The following is a 21,351-nucleotide window of genomic DNA, read 5'->3' on the forward strand; positions in this document are numbered from 1 at the left end:
ATGGGGGAGGGCATCATGGCCATGGCAGGTGCCATACAAAACCTATGCTCAACACTGGAACGTAATGAAAGTGCCTGGGACAGGGCTGCCCAACGTGCCAATGCATGTATTTACAATTATACAAAGGCGGTGAACCGCCTCTGCACAACCACCAGCAACCTTACACGTCGCAGCATCACTATGTAATTGCACATGACACACTGCTGCCAGGACATTGCGAGAGGGCTGGAACAGGTAACAAACGCAGTGGAACAGATGCAAACTGCAAACTCTAGTGGCAGCACACCAGTGGTCTCCGGGGAGAGCGAAGATACCTCCAGTAGGAGAAGCATCACTCCTACTTTGCCTGATGCACGACGTCGCAGTGGCAGACAAGGTGCTGCAACTAGGCAGACAACAGAGGGCACTCAGGCAGAACACCGCCCTGCACCAAGCCGTCACCGGAGGTGGTGAACTAGACAATGACACTTTTGTGAAAAGGGGTGAAGCAACCCACTTAAACTGATTAATGCTCATTATTGATCAGTACTATCACTGTGTTCAAACATGTGTTGGGTACTACTAACATTATTGAGTGTGAAGTGTGAATAAACACATCACATGTTACAAAAAGCATTTTGGTTCATCACCTTTATTTTTTACCTAAAAGTAGTTTTGTGTGATCTCAGATCGTCTCTGACGTCCAGCAGCTGCCCCTACTCCTGCTGCTGCCCTGCCTGCAATCATCATCCGATGTGTCTGTGTCGCTCACATCAATTGCGATGCCTTTCCTCATAGCCATGTTGTGGAGCATTGCGCAGCTTGTCACGATTTTACAACATGTCTCAGGGCTGTATTGCAGTGCCCCTCCACTTTTATGTAGGCATCTGTACCGGCTCTTCAGTATGCCAAAGGTACGTTCTGTGACGCTGCGCGTTGTTCTGTGTGCCCTGTTATACCTCCTCTCCCTTGCATTTGCTGGATCCAGATACGGTGTTAGGATGAAATCTCGCACTGCGTAGGCACTATCACCTGCATGGATATATATGATAGGTAAGTCAATGCCCCCCCCCCCCCAAAATGAGTAGTGGATGGATGCATGTGTGCTATTGATTTACCTAGCAGGTCTGTGTATCCCACTATGTCAGAAGATGAAAGAGTCATGTGTGCTGCCAGGGTATTTTGCTACAATGTCGTTGATAATGTACTAAGCATTGCACACAATCTGTATATTCAGGGAATGGTAGCATTTTCGGTTCCTGAACACATATTCTGTTGCTGCTGGGGGTGGGAGGGCCACATGGGTCCCATCAATACAGCCAATGACATGGGGGAAATGTGCAATTTGATAGAAGTCAAGTTTGGTTTGCTGTAATGCCTGTTGGGTGCTGGGGAAGTATATATGATGTGCTAGCCTCTTCAGCATTGCATCCAAAAAGGCATGGAAAAAGCGAGATAGAGCACTCTGTGACACCCCGCCAACCTCTGCTATGACTCATGAAAACTCCCTGAGACCAGGAGGTGCAGTGAGCACAGGACCTGCACATGGGTGGGAATTGTTTGTGTCCTGCGTGTTGGGTGTTCCAAAAAGGGTTTCAGCTACTCAATCAGGTCCAAGATGGTGTGTGGGTGCAGCCTGTATTTCTCATGAATGTCCTCTTCAGTCTGCTGGAACAGCGTGATGCGCAGTCTGAAAATACGTTCCTGTCTCAGTCTCCTCTGTGCAAGGGCATGGAGACGCAGCCACCTGCCTATCACATATAATGCTGCCATTGTGTATGTTTCAGTTGCATTGTGGGCTGCTTTTTATACCTTGCACCTGGTTACCACCTGCATGCACGTGGTGGTAATTGCCAGTTCTTAAATTGCGATTTTCGCATATCCGCAATTTGCAAATTTTTGTTACATTTCATTGCGATTTCTTATTTTGCGATATCCAGTTTGCAAATTTCGCAAACAGAGGACATCGCTAATTAAGAATTTGCTAAATTGTTTGCAGATTTCATGTTATCGCAATGTAAGAAACCACAATTTTTACGATTTCTTATTTTGCGATGTGATTGTGCCTCATACATATGTAATAGCAAATTTTTAATCGCAAACGCTGTTTTTAGCGATTCACAGCGTTTGCGACAAAAAATTTGGTTGATACATATGCCCCTTAGTGTTATACCATAGTTTGGTGTATCTCTTGTCGAACTGCTGGGACCAGTCCCCTGTGAATTGTGTAGATTTGCCGTTGTCAAGGCTTGTTGGCTCTGCACTGCAGAGATCCAGCCTCCAGTACATCTTCCGGCGAAGAACAGCGTCCACACTTCATCATCTGATCTGTGGGCATTCATCTTTGGTGAGTTGCTCGATGTCCTCTTGCGACTACTGTACCTTCAGCCGGTGGGTCCTCTCGAGGGTCTTCTCCTACTCCAGTGGGATACCCTGCTTGCTCTGGACCTGCTTTGACTCTCCTGCTTGTGATGAGTCCCTTAGGCCTTGCTGGTCCCAACGTTGCTCCTTCTTTGCCTTCCAGGCCTGTAGAAGCTACCAAGGCTTATTGGTGCTCCTGCTGGACACCGACCCCCTGGTTCTTGGCTTCTGACATGGGACATCTTGTGCACTGCTCCCCGTCTTCCTCAGCATCACCTGGTCCTCACAGATGCAGCAAGAAGGTTGCCCTCATCACTCCTGAACCTTCCAACATCAGTGGGCTTTGCTCCTCCGTGCATCATGGTCACCTCCGAGTGGCATAGACTCTGTGCCCTCTACTTGCAGGTTCTCCTCTTCAAGAATTCACTCTTGGATTCCACTGGACTCTTGCACCGTCTTCGCCAGCTGCATATTTCCTGAAGTCCTGCATTGTGGTCTACGGCAGTTTCTGACATCACTTCGCACCTATGCACTCAGCTTCCCTGGTCTAGGTATCGTGGTCCTGGGATATCCACTGGTGAGGTGACTTCCAAACTTCTGTCTTCCACAGGGTTTCATCAGGGTCTACTGGGAAAGGTCCTTCTTCTTCAAAACTGCAACCACGACTTTCCTGTTGACCTCTATTGAGTACAAGGCTATGTTTCCACTCTGCACACAGTCTCCGTGGGGTTCCTGGGTACTTAACTTGAGTGGTTTCTAGTGTCCCCAGCTCCTCTGAGTCTCCTGGTCCAAGTCCCGACTTTGGTCGCAATTCGTCTTCCACTTTTTTAGTACATGGTTTTGTCTCCTCCTATTGCAATTGAAGTATTATTGTGTAGTTTTGTGTTTTTATCTCCAGGTAGGAGATATACCAATGTGTTGGTGAGGGTTGTGTAATAAATAGACATTTGAATATATACAATGTGTGGTTCTTTTTCGTTTACACTACACTATATGATTAGATCTGGTAAAACAAGCTGCTTAACACCCCTTCTGGATAAGCCTGAAGGCTGCTCTTCACAGCTACCACTTAGAGAGCGTTTTATGGTTGCCTAAGACTACTAAAATCACCATAAGGGGTGCCTGGATTAGTGAAAGATGATTCACTTAAATAGGTGTGCACCATATACTAAACTGTCCTCCTACAACATGCTGAAGCATCTTCGTCCTCCGTCCCCACCGGACAAAGAGAGCAAAACCCTAGACTCCTATGGGAGGAAGCAATGTGGCACACCAGCTTCCTTATTAAAAGTGTCCAGTTGGGGCATTATGACAGTTCCTTATGGGATTCGGTATCCAGATTCAAGGACAAGCTTCCTAAGGAAGATAGGTAGGGCTTTGAGGAGGTCCTGTAGGAAGGGGGGCAGGTGGCAATTCATCTGATTAGTGCAGCTACAGATGGCACAGACATAGCAGCACATGGGTAAGAGCATGGAGTAGGCGCTAGGCGCTCCTCATGGCTAAGCCTCACAACAATACCTCTAAACTGGGGTGGCATGGTGAACAAAAGAACAATGGATGTAACCCAGATCTATTGACTGGGGAGAATGTTTGATTTGCTCTGCCTTCCGTCAATCATCTGTGTGTGTTTTGCTTTCTCACCATATACTAGGCCCGCTTCTTACAATCACCAACACCACTTTGCCCTGTGATCCCTTCAGAATTCTCCTTGCAGATCCAGGCGAAAATAGAGCTCTTCCCTCGTCAAACCCGCTGAGGCACTTTCTTTCCCATCTTTTACTGGCAGCAAGGCTGTGCATTGCACCATTATGGAAATAACACCAAAAGCTACCCTGAAACTTTGGTGGGGAAAGTTATAGAATCTATATGCCATGGAGAAACTTACTGCTCCACTCAGGGACAGGGTGGCCAAATAAGACACGGCATGGCGTCCTTTTAGTACGCACAACCGTTGGCAAAACAGAATAGGGGGTATACCACTCACTATGTTTAAAACGCTGAGAGCTTCTGACATGTGAGTTCTCTCCCCTTCATAAACAGAGGGACCCTCCTTGACCCCACTCACTTTGTGACCTTCCATCACTGTGACACAAGCCTATTATGTTGCTGGATTAATTCCCTGACGTGCTTCTATCATATGCTCTTGTGATGCATAGATAATTTGTGGTGGTGGGGGGGTTCTTATTGTCTCTAAGCGCTCTGCTGGACTTCTCCTGCTTCTTGGTCTTATATAGCACTGGGCAATGATGCACACTGAATCCTCTTGTTTTTGTTTTATCCCTCCGCTGGCACATATGATGATGCTGAACTGTGTGTCATGTTTTCCTTTGTTCATCAAAATGATGATACAGCTGTTAAAAAAAACTGGTAAATTAACTTCTGGGGTTGTGTCTAGCGCCCTGAGGTCTTATAAGTGCATAGGAAATTAGGAAGTTTATGAAAGATAGCCATCATTAAATGCTTAAAGGCTGTCAGAACCTTTTACAACGAGCAGGGAAATGTGTAGCTCAAATTTCAAATTTAAATTCAAAAACAGCTTTATTCGGGGGGCGTGGCTGACAGCCGACTAAGATGGCTGCATAGCCCAAGAGCTCCGGTGGGAACGCAGGCCTAAAGTCAATCCGACCAACTATCCGGACAGATACAGAACCCCCGTGAGCCTGAGCTTGCACCCGCGGCCGAGCGGCGCCGTCCGGTGAAACTCCGGAGAAAATCCGATACCAGCAAGTGCTCGCAACACCGCCGACATCGCGGCGGCCTACTATAGAAGTCAAAGCCGGGACCTAGAGTGAACCGTGACGCCAACACCTGTCGCAGGCAGCCCGGCCGGCATAAAGGGACACACGCCGCAGGACCGGAAAAGGTACAAAGAGACCGCGAATAACAACCGGAGGGGCAGAGGAGGCGTGTCTACACCCTGCCCGTGGTGTGTTGCAGGGAGGTGAAGGGACAGAGCGAGGAGCCCAAGTGTGCCTCCGATCGGGAACCCAGGGGGACCAGAGAATAGTAATTGAAAGCGCGCATGATTGAAACTGCCGTGCGGCGCCACAAAGACCCAGGAGCTCGGACCCACATTGTGGAAGGGAGGGGTGAGAGTCGTCATCCCCCGCGCAGGTACCTTGCTTGGAGCCACACTGACACTTTATATTCAGCTAAGCCGCAAAACGCTCCAGAACAGAGAGGAACGCGGCGGCGCACTCACACGCCAAAGCACGTCAGGTCCAGGGTGGGACACAGCGCCAAAAACGTACCATCTCCTCGTCTGAGCTATTGCATAGGCAATACAGACCAAGGCGCAAGACCCGCCAAGCGTGTAACCCACAGCTCATGCACTCTCATAGCGGCCAACCTGTGATCTGGAGGATAGCAACATACACCCGAGCTAGCAGCGATTTACAAGAGAGCTGTGGGACAAGGCTATGAACTCTGCGCTGCCAACAACAAGACGCAAGCCTCTGGACTGACAGATACACGCAAACCCACGCGCATCTCGGGCGACTGCTGAACCGCCTGCGAAGTATCACGCCGGATTACTAGAGAGGTCATCCTATCTGCAGAGTGGCGCACTCATCAAGCCACGGTATCCTCTGGGGAGACGCACTGGGGGATATCGCTACTTCATCGCAAGAACAGCGATTGGTGATACACAGGGTGTAACAATGGCAGGCAGAGGACCTAGAAATGCGGCAGCCCAAAGCTAAACTAGATAAATTCACCTTCGAAAAAACCTCAACGACGCAACCGGAAGGACGCACCTCCACGGGCAAGCCCCAGGATACAGAAGGAGGACATCATGCCAGCCCTGACGAATGTTCAAAACACGGTTGGCTCTATATCCACAGACGTCTCCCTCCTCCGGGCGGTCCTCCACAAAATGGCGGACAGAGTAAAGGAGGTGGAAGTGGTGGCGAAATCGCTAGTGGTGGATACGGCGGAACTCCAAACTGAAGTCGCCCAACTCAAGAAGGAACACAAACTACTTATAGACAAGCTGGATGATCAAGAAGGACACGCTCGCCGCAATAATGTGTGAATAATTGGATTTCCGGAGACGGAGGGCAAACAGGCTATGGACCTATACGTGGAAGAGCTGGTGAAAACGAAACTACAGCCTAAAGGTCTCTCCAATTTCTTCACAGTAGAACGAGCGCATAGAGTGCCTGGTGGCAAGCCCAAACAAGGAGCCCCTCCAAGACTGGTGCTCGCACGATTATTTAACTACAGAGATAGGGACGCTATCTTACAAGCGGCGAGGACCGCCCCACTGCCGAAGGTGCTGAACTCAACAATATCTTTCTTCCCGGACTACACAGCAGCAGTCTCCAAACGCAGGAGAGACTTCTTGGATGTCAAGAGGGCATTCCGAGAGAGGGAGTTGACATGCTCTATGCTTTTCCCAGCGAAATTAAGAGTGGTGGCTGATGGACGTGCGCGGTTCTTCGAGACCCTGGAGGCGGCGCAGGATTGGCTGGATGGATGGCGACAAATAGGACACAACGATCGGAGACGAAACTATCACCATCGGCGAGAAGGAGAAGACGAACCCAGCACACAAGAGGCCAGAAGCCCAGAAACAGAACGTCCCACGGAACATGAAGAACTTGAATAGGATTCAGAAAAGGGGGTGGTGATGAACAGAGTGTCTGAATTAAGCAGACCACTCTTACCCAGTCCAAAGATCAGGGCTTGATCCATCACCGTTATTTAGCTCACTGCCCCATCCCAGCTCAGAACCTGGCTATAAGCAAATTAGTCTGTCCCTGGCCCAGTGCATCATGGGAACAGGGCAGACCAAACTACCAAGCCAATTCTTCACCATCAGGATTCAAGCAAGCCGGGCCGACGACGGCTGAAATGCCAGAAACCGGTCCCCGGAAGCTTGTTCCCTTCCCGGTGTAAGAATTGGCTTGGTAGTTTGGTTTGCCCTGTTCCCATCATGCACTGGGACAGGAACAGACTCATTTGCATATAGCCAGGTTCTGAACTGGGATGGTGCAGTGAGCTAAAAAACGGTGTTGGATCTAGCCTTGATCTCTTGACTGGGTGAGAGTATTCTGCTTAATTCAGAAACTCTGTCCATCACCACCCCTTGTTGTTAAATATTTTGTCCACCCTAAGCGTGGAAGGGTATACTCAGATGTGAGTCCCTTGCTCATTGCACCATCAGGATTCAAGCAAGCCGGGCCGACGTCGGCTGAAATGCCAGAAACCGGTCCCCGGAAGCTTGTTTCCTTCCCAGTGTAAGAATTGGCTTGGTAGTTTGGTTTGCCCTGTTCCCATCATGCACTGGGACAGGAACAGACTCATTTGCATATAGCCAGGTTCTGAACTGGGATGGTGCAGTGAGCTAAAAAACGGTGTTGGATCTAGCCTTGATCTCTTGACTGGGTGAGAGTATTCTGCTTAATTCAGAAACTCTGTCCATCACCACCCCTTGTTGTTAAATATTTTGCCCACCCTAAGCGTGGAAGGGTATACTCAGACGTGAGTCCCTTGCTCATTGCACCATCAGGATTCAAGCAAGCCGGGCCGACGACGGCTGAAATGCCAGAAACCGGCCCCGGAAGCTTGTTTCCTTCCCAGTGTAAGAATTGGCTTGGTAGTTTGGTTTGCCCTGTTCCCATCATGCACTGGGACAGGAACAGACTAATTTGCATATAGCCAGGTTCTGAACTGGGATGGTGCAGTGAGCTAAAAAACGGTGTTGGATCTAGCCTTGATCTCTTGACTGGGTGAGAGTATTCTGCTTAATTCAGAAACTCTGTCCATCACCACCCCTTGTTGTTAAATATTTTGTCCACCCTAAGCGTGGAAGGGTATACTCAGATGTGAGTCCCTTGCTCATTGCACCATCAGGATTCAAGCAAGCCGGGCCGACGACGGCTGAAATGCCAGAAACCGGTCCCCGGAAGCTTGTTTCCTTCCCAGTGTAAGAATTGGCTTGGTAGTTTGGTTTGCCCTGTTCCCATCATGCACTGGGACAGGAACAGACTAATTTGCATATAGCCAGGTTCTGAACTGGGATGGTGCAGTGAGCTAAAAAATGGTGTTGGATCTAGCCTTGATCTCTTGACTGGGTGAGAGAATTCTGCTTAATTCAGAAACTCTGTCCATCACCACCCTTTGTTGTTAAATATTTTGTCCACCCTAAGCGTGGAAGGGTATACTCAGATGTGAGTCCCTTGCTCATTGCACCATCAGGATTCAAGCAAGCCGGGCCGACGATGGCTGAAATGCCAGAAACCGGTCCCCGGAAGCTTGTTTCCTTCCCAGTGTAAGAATTGGCTTGGTAGTTTGGTTTGCCCTGTTCCCATCATGCACTGGGACAGGAACAGACTAATTTGCATATAGCCAGGTTCTGAACTGGGATGGTGCAGTGAGCTAAAAAACGGTGTTGGATCTAGCCTTGATCTCTTGACTGGGTGAGAGTATTCTGCTTAATTCAGAAACTCTGTCCATCACCACCCCATGTTGTTAAATATTTTGTCCACCCTAAGCGTGGAAGGGTATACTCAGATGTGAGTCCCTTGCTCATTGCACGATCAGGATTCAAGCAAGCCGGGCCGACGACGGCTGAAATGCCAGAAACCGGTCCCCGGAAGCTTGTTTCCTTCCCAGTGTAAGAATTGGCTTGGTAGTTTGGTTTGCCCTGTTCCCATCATGCACTGGGACAGGAACAGACTCATTTGCATATAGCCAGGTTCTGAACTGGGATGGTGCAGTGAGCTAAAAAACGGTGTTGGATCTAGCCTTGATCTTTTGACTGGGTGAGAGTATTCTGCTTAATTCAGAAACTCTGTCCATCACCACCCCTTGTTGTTAAAAAGAACTTGAATAGGAAGCACGGCAGTGACTCAACTACTAAGAAATACTGGTGAACATGGATCCTGCTACGTAGCACGTATGGTGCGGCTACGGTAGCGGAATGTGGCTGGCTATGGAGGGCAAGAGGGCCTGGGAACCTTACTGCTTCTTTTACCCCGGACAAGCAAGTATCGACATGTGGGGAGGGGAAAAGCGCTCTGCTGAGTTGGGGTGGCGGGAAGTTATTGAACCGCATAGCATGGAGGCAGGGGGGATGGGGTGGCACTGGGATGGGAAAGTTAACTGGTTTGGTTTTTTGTTCATATCTGTTCAAGGCGAAGAAGACACAAACGCACGCCAATCAGTAGGTAAGGCACTAACTACAGCATACACTAAGGAAAAAATGCGTTACATTTACATACGTATGAAGTGGGGGCACGACATTCAAGTACATTATGCTCCGACCCTAATTGACTACACCAAGGCGACATCACCTAAATGGCACATAGCACACGGAACAGTACTCCAAACATAGCAACACAAGAGGCGTCGCCCGCTCCTCTTAAAATTGTAACCTGGAATGGAGGGGACTGGGGGACAAGATTAAAAGAGGACGGGTACTACAGGCCCTTAAGCGTCTAGGCCCGACAATTGTGCTCCTACAGGAAATAACCTCACGGGCTCTGCATGTAAAGCTATGGATAGATGGGGGTATAAAATGGCAGCACACTCGCAATTCTCTACGGGATCTAGAGGCACAGGTATACTAGTTAAGAAATCCTCCACGTTTATGATCATACAGACCAAAACAGAGGACCAGGGGCGGTTTTCTGCGATTCAGGGTCAGTGGGAGGGTAGGCTCCTGAACATAGTTTTGTCTACATACCACCGGCACTTCACACCGAGGCTATGCCGGCACTCGGAGAATTCCTATTAGAACTCCCGGAGGGAGACCTCATTATAGGAGGAGACTTCCACGCCACGATAGATGCAGCGATAGATAGGTTCCCCGCCCGAACACGTGCACTTGGGCCCTTGTGATTCCGTGGTTTTACTGAGGCAATGGGCCTCATAGTTGTCTGGAGACACACGCACCCGGACACACGTCAATACACTTATCACTCTGCAGTACATAATAGTCTCTCTCGTATTGATTATTTTTTAATGTTAGACTCTGGCCTCCAAAATATTGAAGCGATCGACATAAAACCTAGAGGCAGATCTGACCACTCCCCAATGCTACTCACACTCGCATGCCAAATTAAATCTCTCAGACGCATATATCCTATACACCCGGGGTATCTGGCGATCCCAAAGATTAAAAAACCACTCCGCAAAGTAACCGAACTTTACTTCGCGGAAAACACAGCGTCAGTAGACTCAGCAATAACTTTATGGGAGGCATATAAAACAGTATTTACAGGACAAGCTATAGCATCAATCACGGGTTACAAACGAGAGCAACAAAAAGAATTGACAGAGCTAGAAATAGCGCTAATGGCAGCGGAAGCGGCTCACTCGCTGATCCGACCCAAGACACGGCACACACCCTAAAACTAAAACAACAACAATATTTGGATCACCTACGAACCCAGACGGTCAGACACATTACAGCGACGAGAGATAGGGTGTATGACCTGGGTGATAAGGCCGGTAAAATGTTGGCATGGTTAGATAGGAAGGGGGGCGGAGTGAGGGGAATACAACAACTACGTGCGAGAGATGGCACACTGACATCACGTCCCAGGGACATAGTCAACATCTTAGCAGAACACTTTAGAGGGGTGTACACCCCCACAACAGAACCCACAGAGGATGCAATAAGGGACGCCTTAAGCCACATTGAACTGACCTCGCTCCCCCCGGAAGCAACCTCGGAATTAGAAGCGAACTTGACACTCGCAGAAATCCAAACTGCAATACATTTGGTGAATTCCGGGAAGGCACCTGGCCCAAACGGGATACCGATTGAATGGCACAAACTAATGGCGGGAACACTAGCTCCGCACCTCTTGGCAATGTACGAAGCATGTCTAGAAAAAGCTGAGCTACCACGGACCAACGGGTCGCAACAATAGTGGCGATTCCGAAGCCTGACAAACCACAAATGGAGGCCACAATGTATCGCCCGATCTCGTTACTTAATGCAGAGGGTAAAATCCTCGCGAAATTATTGGCAAATAGAATGCTAAACCATCTACCACAATTGATACACCCAGACCAATCCGGGTTCATGCCTCACAGAAAGACAGCTCTGAATCTCAGACGAGTACAAGGAGTGATGGCACGGGCCTCAGAACTGACAGGGCCGGCAGCGATATTATCTCTAGACGCAAAAATGGCGTTTGACATGGTGGAGTGGAGATACCTATTTGAAGTGTTGGTACATATGGGCTTTGGCCCTAAATTCCACGCTTGAGTGAAACTCCTTTACACACATCAGACGGCAAGAGTGACAGCTAACGGACACTTATCTGATGAAATAGACCTAGCAGGAGGTACACGTCAAGGTTGCCCCCTGTCGCCTCTGCTATTTGCAGGATGACATGATGATCTATCTTAAGGAACCAGAGAACGGAATACCTGCACTACTGAATATGTGTAATGACCTTGGGAGCCTCTCCGGCTACGAAATAAACTGGTCTAAATCGGTGCTGTACGTGTTAAATGGTTCCTGCACCCCTACTACCGCCAACATGTCCACTGATGGTAACGGAAGACTCGTTCAAATACTTGGGAATTCATATCACCAAATCCACAACTGATTTTTCTCCAAGAACCTAGCTCCCCCACTGGAGCGACTTCAACGGGACGTGGCACATTGGGCAACACTACCACTTGCACTCCCTGGTTTGGCAGCACTGTACAAGATGAAGGCCCTCCCTAGGTTTCTATTCGCCCTTGAAAACACGCCCGACAAAATCCCAACCTGCTACTTCAGACAGGTGGCGTTGCAGGTCTCAACGCTTCTGTGGGGCAGTCACACAGCGCGCATAGCACAGGTGAAACTTCACAGTAGCTGGTAAGACGGAGGGATAGCACTCTCAAACCTCCAGATCTACTACTGGGCCGCGCAACTTAAAGTCATTAATCATTGGATACACGCACCTCATGACAACCCGGCATATAGCGCAGATAGGGCGCAACTAGGAACAAACAACATGCTAGCAGCACTCTACAATAGAAGCATGCTTACGAAACTGGTGGGGCCCACAAAACATACAACGCTGATTTGGTACGCGGCACAGGCCAAGTTGGGTTGGAAAGGGGTGCTCACGAAACTGACCCCTCTATGGGACACCAAAGCACTGGGAAACCTGCGACAGAGTAAGGGCTTTACACAATGGGATAACATAGGCATATCCACTGTAGGTGACTTATGGGAGAAAGGAACGATGATACCGTTCTCGCAGTTGCAACGGCAATACAGCCTAGGCCCAAACGAAAAATTTAGGTACATGCAAATTAGACACGCTCTGCTGAAGACAATCCCGACCACTACAGAACTTCCTGAAGCTTCCCCACTAGAGGACCGTCTCCTGACGGATCATATGCCGCAGAGTGCCACCTCCTTCACATATCGGAAAATACTCAATAATTTACCGGATCCCATGGGCACACTGAAAGGGAGATGGACTGCAGACTTAGGAGATATAGACGACCATGAGTGGAGAGAGGCCTTAGCGTCACCTAAAGAAGTAGGCATTTCATCCAGACTTAGATTAGTGCAACTTAAAATTCTCCATAGAATATACTATACTAGAACCACACTACATAAAATTCAGAGAGCAACACACCCATTTTGTTTGAGAGGATGTGGAACCGAAGGTACATTCTTCCATACGCTGTGGCACTGCCCCATGATAGCAAACTACTGGAAACAGGTGCACCGCACTATATCTCAAATGACAGATACATCCCTACTGCCAGACCCAAAACGAGGTTTACTAAACATATGGGGACCCAACGACCTTACACGCTATGGACAGATATGGTCCACCTTGGGTCTAATGATTGCTAAGAGAGACATTGCACAGAAATGGGGGGCGGCGGAGGTGCCGACGCTATTTACTTGGTGCAGAAACATGGACCTAGCGATGGTAATCGAACGCACAGTATATGCCACAAGGAAATGTCCGCGAAAATGGAATAAGATCTGGGCAGCATGGAACACTTTTAGAGGGGACATATGTGATCCGGTGCCGGAATCAGATGATGAGGACTCCGATGAAGAGACAGACTAGGGGCCATATGTAGGTAATTCATATTTACCGACTCTTAAATACCGAATTTTACCGATTCGGTATTTAAGAGTCGGTAAATATGAAGGGGGGAGATGTAGGTATTACAGAATCTGTAAATACCGAATCTTTAAGATTCGGTATTTACCGATTCTGTAAATACCGAATCGGTATTGCCCATTGATTCCTATGGGCCTTGAAGCCCATAGGAATCAATGGGCAATACCGATTCTGTAATTACAGAATCGGTAAATACCGGTTTTAGCAAGGGTGCAGAGGGTGTCACTTTGACACCCTCTAGCACCCCAAAGACGGGCGTGTTTGCCATGTGGCACACAGACATGCCCTAAGGGCATGTCTGTCTTTCACATGGCTAGGTGTGCATGCACACATGTGCATGCACACCTGGAATCGGTATTTTACCACCCAATTGGATTGGGTGGTAAAATACCGATTCTTTAAGGCCTTAGGGACTCTGAAGAGTCTCACCTACATCTGGAAGGTACCGAATCGGTAAAAATACCGATTCGGTATTTTACAGATTCTGTAAATTTACCGATTCGGTAAATTTACAGAATCTGTAAAATCTGGCCCCCTACATCTCAAGATGCCAAATACCGGTCGGAAACGGCCGAATTCGGCCATTTCCGACCGGTATTTGCCAGCTACATCGGGCCCCTAGGTATACAGGGAGGGGGTCTCTAGGGTTGAGCACTAACATAAGACAGGGAAGTACAAGAACAAGAGAAATACTGATGTACGAAATGCATGTTAAGTCCTTAACTGAAGGTAAATTGTGTATTGTCTGTATAGCCACGTTTGATACCACTGTAATAACTTTAATAAAAACAGTTTAAAAAAAAAAAACAAATATAGAATATATGTAAAATGTTAACAATGGGAATATTTGCTACATGTTGAAATCTGGTCCTTGAAAAAGAAATGGTGGGTTGAATTTGAAAGATTGAATTAACACATACACTCACGCACAAAAACTGTAATAAGAAAAAATATGTTTCAATAAAAAGTAGTTAGATGAGTAAAATGTGTTTCTATAAATGCACATGTCATAATCTGAGTGTTTAACTATGAAGTGATTTGGTGAAGAACATGTGTATTTGTTTGATGTGTGGGCACAGTATAAGGAACTTTCCAGCACTTTTTGTTTTCAGATTAAAAAACTGAAAAAAATATGTTATACATAGATTTCTATGTTTGTATCTCTTTAAAACTACTTGGTCTGCTTAAAAAAAAAATAATAAAACAAAACAGCTTTATTCGATTTCACTTGTAAAAATCACTAAAGCACAAATAAATAATCAGTTAAAAAGGAATACGTGATCATCTTAGAACATGAGAATTCATTCAGAACGACACGCAATAAGAATACAATATCTTAACAGATTAAATCAGTTCATTGAGGTCCTATGTCTAATTATACTTTTTAAAAACATTGACACTAAGTACATAGTCAATTCATCTTCTAACATTTGCAGTCTCAGAAAGGCCGGTCTGCATTGTCTCAAACCCCACTTTCTCAACATAGGTGTTAAATATTTTTCCCTGGGCAAGGTATAGAACTTCAAAACAATATGCAATGTAGCATTGATTGTACAGATATGTCATCACAGGGGCACAATATCAGGTTTTTGGACCAGGAATTAACTTCAGGGAGCGTAAGTAATCTGAAAAAGCTTCCCCCCCTAAAACGTGTGAGTAACATGCGAGAATAACTACTTTGGGTCAAGATCAAATATGGCTGAATGCCCTGTCCCTGGAGAATCAACTGATTTTCCAAGACAGAGATCTTGCTTTTCTCTATCAGCCAGTGTTTGTTCTCTAAGAAGTGGAGACAAATTTCTTTCAACTTCTTTCTCGATACTGTCACTAAACAGTCTAGCTTTTAGCACTGGGTGAGGCTTGGATGAAGAGGTGGTTATCTCTTGGGACCTCCGTGTTTTCTTCAAATGGCAGTAAAACAAACACCTTCTCTCTTTATGTTAATTCATGGGCATTGAGCAAAGACAGACTACGGGAAAGGGGTTGGGATTAAAAGTATGTGTGAGACCTTGGAGTTGAACAAGATCAACAATTTATGGAGAACAGCATGCACTTTGGCTCACTTTCCAGAAAACCCATCAGGTTATTTTGGACAGAGAATCTGCACAGCTTTCAGTCATGTCATGAACGCACATACCTCAGTGACTGGCATTGGGGTCAGCAACAAATGGGAGTAGAAAAAAAGCAACAAAATACTTCCTCCATTTTTCTGACCTTGTTTTTACTAGTTTTAGGACTTTGGGCACGTTAAAACTGCTGATAAGTGCTAAAGTGCTTGTACTGTCTCCTCTAATCTTGGTAACATTGGCTTAATCCCAATTGAATTCTTTTAGTTACTTATAAGTCCCTAGTAAAGTGGACTGCATTTGCCCAGGGCCTGTACATGAAATGCTACTAGTGGGCCTGCAGCAGTCATTGTGCCACCCAGTTAAGTAGCCCCCTAACCATGGCTTAGGCCTGCCATTGCAGAGCCTGTATGTGTGGTTTTGCACTGCCACTTCGGCTTGGCAAGGTAACCCTCTTACCATGCCTCATCCTTCCCTTTTCATAAATATAAATCGTCATTTAGGTAGGCACTGTCAATCAATCAATCAATCAATCACAACACTTGTATAGCGCGCTACTCACCCGGAAGGGTCTCAAGGCGCTTGGGGCAAGGGGGCCGCTACTGCTCGAACAGCAAGGTCTTGAGTTGTCTCCTGAAGGCGAGGTGGTCCTGGGTCAGTCGAAGGTGGATGGGGAGGGAGTTCCATGTCTTGGCCGCCAGGTAGGAGAAGGATCTTCCTCCGGCGGTGGCTCTTCGGATGCGTGGTACGAGGGCGAGGCTAGCGGACCGTAGCTGGCGGGTGGTCATGTGGAAGGTCAGGCGGTCGTTGAGGTACTTGTGGCCCAGGTTTTGGAGAGACTTGTGTGCGTGGGTGAGGAGCCTGAACGTGATCCTCTTGTTGACGGGGAGCCAGTGCAGGTTCTTCAGGTGGCCGGAGATGTGGCTGCGTCGAGGGATGTCCAGGATGAGTCGGGCGGAGGCGTTCTGGATGCGTTGTAGTCTTTTCTGTAGCTTGGCTGTGGTTCCGGCGAAGAGGGTGTTTCCGTAGTCCAGCCGGCTGGTGACGAGGGCCTGGGTGACTGTCTTCCTGGTTTCGATTGGGATCCATCGGAAGATCTTGCGGAGCATGCGGAGGGTGTGAAAGCATGAAGAGGAGACGGCGTTGACTTGTCTGGTCATCGAGAGGGAGGAGTCCAGGATGAAGCCCAGGTTGCGTGCGTGGTCTGTCGGCTTGGGGGCGGTGCCCAGGGCTGGGGGCCACCAGGAGTCGTCCCAGGCGGAGGGTGATGGTCCAAGGATGAGGACTTCCGTCTTGTCTGAGTTCAGTTTCAAGCGGCTGTTCTTCATCCACTCGGCGACGTCTTTCATCCCTTCGTGGAGGCTGGTTCTGGCGGTGTCGGGGTCTCTGGTGAGGGAGAGGATCAGCTGGGTGTCGTCGGCGCAGGAGATGATGTTGAGGTTCTGTTGGCGTGCGATGGCTGCGAGAGGTCTCATGTAGACGTTGAAGAATGTGGGGCTGAGTGATGATCCTTGCGGGACGCCGCAGATGACTTCGGTGGCCTCAGAACGAAACGGGGGGAGGCGGACTCTCTGTGTTCTTCCAGCGAGGAACGAGCTGATCCACTTCAATGCCTTCTCCGGTGTTGCTGAGGGGTTGGACTAGGGTGCGGTGGCAGACAGTGTCGAACGCGGCGGAGAGGTCCAGGAGGATGAGTGCCGCTGTTTCCCCGTTGTCGAGAAGGGCTCGGATGTCGTCGGTGGCTGAGATGAGGGCGGTCTCGGTGCTGTGGTTGGCTCTGAAGCCGGACTGCGAGGGGTCGAGGGATCCATTCGTCTCGAGGAAGGTGGCAAGCTGTCTGTTGGCGATCTTCTCGATGACTTTGGCAGGAAAAGGGAGGAGTGAGAAGGGGCGGAAGTTTTTGAGGTCGGTGGGGTCCGCTGTTGGTTTCTTCAGTAGTGCGCTGAGCTCGGCATGCTTCCAGCTCTCCGGGAAGGTGGCGGTGTCGAAGGAGGTGTTGATGACGTCTCGGAGTTGGGGTGCGATGGTGGAGTTGGCCTTGTTGAAGACGTGGTGGGGGCAGGGGTCAGTCGGAGATCCGGAGTGGATGGTGTTCATCGTGCGGGCTGTGTCTTCGGTGGTCACTGCGGTCCAGGTGCGGAGGGTGGCGGTGGGGTGCGTTGGTTCGACGGTTGGGTGCGAGGATGGTGCGCCAAAGCTGTTGTGGATGTCGGCAATCTTGCGGTGGAAGAATGAGGCGAGGGAGTCGCAGAGATCTTGTGAAGGGGTGATGTCGTTGTTGCCGGTGCTGGGGTTGGAGAACTCCTTGACGATGCTGAAGAGTTCCTTGCTGTCGTGGGCGTTGTTGTCCAGTCCATCCTTCAGTGATTTCTTCTGGGTGGTGCGGATGAGCTGGTGGTGCTTGCGGGTGGCGTGTTTGAGGGCGGTCATGTTGTCAGTGGTCCGGTCGAGGAGCCAGGCTTTCTCGAGGGTGCGGCAGGTTTTCTTGGAGTCCTTGAGTTTGTCGGTGAACCAGGGGGCCTTCTTGCTTCTGGGTCTGCTGGGAGGGTTCTTCAGTGGTGCGAGGTCGTCGGCGCAGGCAGTCAGCCACTGCGTGAAGTTGCGGACTGCTTCGTTGGGGTCCGGTGTGCTGGCAGGTGGGTTCTGGCTGAGGGAGGTGGTGATCTGGTCGGCGGTGATCTTGCTCCAGCTTCTGTGAGGAACCTGTTGCGGGTGGTGGTGGGTAGTGTTTTTTCTGAAGCTGAAGTGGACGCAGCTGTGGTCGGTCCAGTGAAGTCCGGTGGAGTGGCTGAAGGCGATGTGCTTGCTGGATGAGAAGACGGGGTCAAGTGTGTGGCCGGCGTAGTGGGTGGGGGTGTTGACCAGTTGCTTGAGTCCGAGGTTGGCGAGGTTGTCCAGCAGGGCGACGGTGTTGCGGTCCTTGTTGTTCTCCAGGTGGAAGTTGAGGTCCCCTAGGAGGATGTAGTCGGCGGAGGGGAGGGCTTGTGGGCTGATGAAGTCCGTGATGTCTTCGCTGAATTGTGTGCGTGGTCCCGGGGGTCTGTAGATGAGGGTGCCTCTGAGGGTCGTCTTAGGGTCGGTGTGAATCTGGAAGTGGAGGTGTTCGCCGGCGGTGAAGGTGTCGTCGGCGTTGGTCGTGATGCGGATGGTGTTCTTGTGGACGATGGTGATTCCTCCTCCGGTCTGGTTGACGCGGTCCCTCCTGATGATCTTGTACCCATCCGGGATACCTATGGCGATGTCGGGGGCTGAGGAGGCGTTCATCCAGGTTTCAGTGAGGAATGCGACGTCTGGTGTTGTTGTGTCGAGCAGGTTCCAGAGTTCGACGGCGTGTCTGTGGACGGAGCGGGTGTTGAGCAGGATGCACTTAAGGTCGCTGCTGGAGTTTGGCTTGGCGGGCGCGGTGCATGTTCGGAGGTAGGTGAACTTGCAGGTTGTGCAGGTGAAGGGTCCGTGGAAGCGTTTCGGGGCGGCCCGGCAACAGGCGGGGTTCCGGCCGGAATTGAGTGCGGCGGCGTAGGTCTGTCGGGTCGTCTTGCGTCGGTGAGGGCCAGGGGTCCTGGCGCTGGGCGCGGTCCAGGCGCGGACGGGCGCAGACAGGCTTGCCTTTGGCGCGCCTTCGTGCGGTCGCCATTTATGGCGAAGTGGGAGGGAGGGAGGAGCAGCTGGGAGGCAAGAGCGCGGAGGGCACAGAAGGAAAAGGGGGCGTGGCTGCTAGCACGGCGGCGGGAAGCAGGGGGCAGGGCGGGCAGGCACAGGAGACAGGACAACAGCACGGGCAATAACACACAATCAAAACAGCCAATGGGAGACAATAATGATATTAACAGAATGCAGGGAGACAAAAAGGAAACAAAATAAGAGTTACAGTACACGCAAATACGGTGGGGGGCGGGGTCGGCAAGGCAGGCTCAGCGAGGCTGCGGGCAGCAGCGGGGTGAGAAGCACACACAACAGCTGGTGGCCGTGCGGCGCGGGGGTGTCCTGAGAACAGGTCACACTCACCTGCGCCGCGCGGTCGCCATTTATGGCCAAGTGGGAGGGAGGGAGGAGCAGCTGGGAGGCGGGAGCGGGGAGGGCACAGAAGGAAAAGGGGGCATGGCCGCTAGCACGGCGGCGGGAAGCGGGGAGCGGGGCGGGCAGGCACAGGAGACAGGACAACAGCACGGGCAATAACACACAATCAAAACAGCAAATGGGAGACAATAATGATATTAACAGAATGCAGGGAGACAAAAAGAAAACAAAATAAGAGCTACAGTACACGCAAATACGGTGGGGGGCGGGGTCAGCAAGGCAGGCTCAGCGAGGCTGCGGGCAGCAGCGGGGTGAGAAGCGCACACAACAGCTGGTGGCCGTGCGGCGCGGGGAGGTCCTGAGAACACTGTATGACCCACAGGGCAGGGGCAATGTAATTAAAAGGCAGGACATGTACTTTTAAGTTTTACATGTGAAGAGATAGACTGGTGTCACTGTAAAATTTTAAATCATAACTTATGGTGATGTTGGATTTTAAGTTACAGTTTAGCAAATGTGACTTTCAGAAAGTTGATATTTACTTACTTTAGCTATTTGATGTCGGCTTCCTGTCTCTGTTCAGCCTTGGTTGAGTGGGAGCTGGAATTTGTGTATTCCCTCTACACAGCCGCACACAAACGGGTGGGAGGGGGAAGCTGGGCAAACCATCACATGTACACCTCAATAGGCTGTGTCATGTCTACATAGAAACGGCTGCATACCCCCCTGTAGTGAGTCTGGAGCAAGGGCCGGAAGGAAGGCCCTTTGTGCACTTCAAAGCTGTCTTTGAAGCCTCCCCCACTTCAAAGGAATAACCGGGTATAAGTATTTGACCTCTGACATTATGACATTAGTATATATCTGGACCTGTGAAGATTCTGCCAGGAAGAAGAACGTCTGTGATGCTGAAAGGACTGCCACTCTGCTGGACTTCTGCTTTTCCGGACTCTTAACTTGCTGAGCTGCCCTGTTGTTCCCCTGTCTGAGTGAGAAGGACTGGAGCTCCATCACTTGAACCAACCCAGAGTGACTTCAGGGGCTTGCTGGCTTGTCTCCTGTTCTAAGCCTTAGGGACAACAAAGACTTCAATTCATCATGCTATAGCACCTGGACTTTGCTTGCTGCAAGTCTTGCCCTGCCAAGTTGTGCCAATCTAGTCCTGGGCCCTTGCAAGTGGGTATAAAGTGCTGCTACAACTAGAACTCATGCATCCTCATCAGATCCGTGCATCTTTGGCCTTGCATTAGTCGGAACCAATGCTTCCTCGTTGTTGAATGGAGCAGACCTGGCACATCATCTTCGGAACCAATGCATCGCCTCTGGTATTGATGCATCGCCTACTGTGGGAGTAGCAGCCAAGCATCACAGTCGGAACTAGTGCCTCACAATCAGAACCGATGCATTGCTGCAGTTGTGTGGAGAAAATCAACATATCTTGACCACTGCGTGGCTCAACAGGTACATCACTTCGACCGCACCTCAGATCTTTGTCAATGATGAAGCATCCCAGATGAATGTACTTTGTTTCAGCGGGCCCATGTGGGCCCCGGTATCCCATCCGCGCTTGGCCTGAACATTTGACATTGCCCCGGTTCAGCGCAACCAGATTTACCATTTAAGCGTTTATTGCTTCTAAGAGCTATTTTACACTTATAATTTGAAAATTCATATCTCAACTTTTACTTGTCAGAATTTTCTCCTTTTGGTCTTGTTTTATCTATAAAATTAAGCTCTGTATTTCTAAACTGGTGTGGAGTATTTTGTGGTGTTTTTACTGTTACTGTTTAAAGTTTTGCACAAATACTTTACACATTGCCTCGTAA

At 49.5% G+C, this 21,351-nt stretch overlaps 1 protein-coding gene across 8 annotated transcripts in view; it reads right to left on the reverse strand.

The window, feature by feature from the left end:
• The window catches only part of LOC144768773 (uncharacterized), a 9,320,023-nt gene that overhangs the window by 7,867,997 nt on the left and 1,430,675 nt on the right, over positions 1–21,351 (reverse strand). The window lies entirely within an intron of this gene.

This window comes from Lissotriton helveticus, chromosome 7 (genome assembly GCF_964261635.1).
Source record: "Lissotriton helveticus chromosome 7, aLisHel1.1, whole genome shotgun sequence".
Classification (NCBI taxonomy): domain Eukaryota; kingdom Metazoa; phylum Chordata; class Amphibia; order Caudata; family Salamandridae; genus Lissotriton; species Lissotriton helveticus.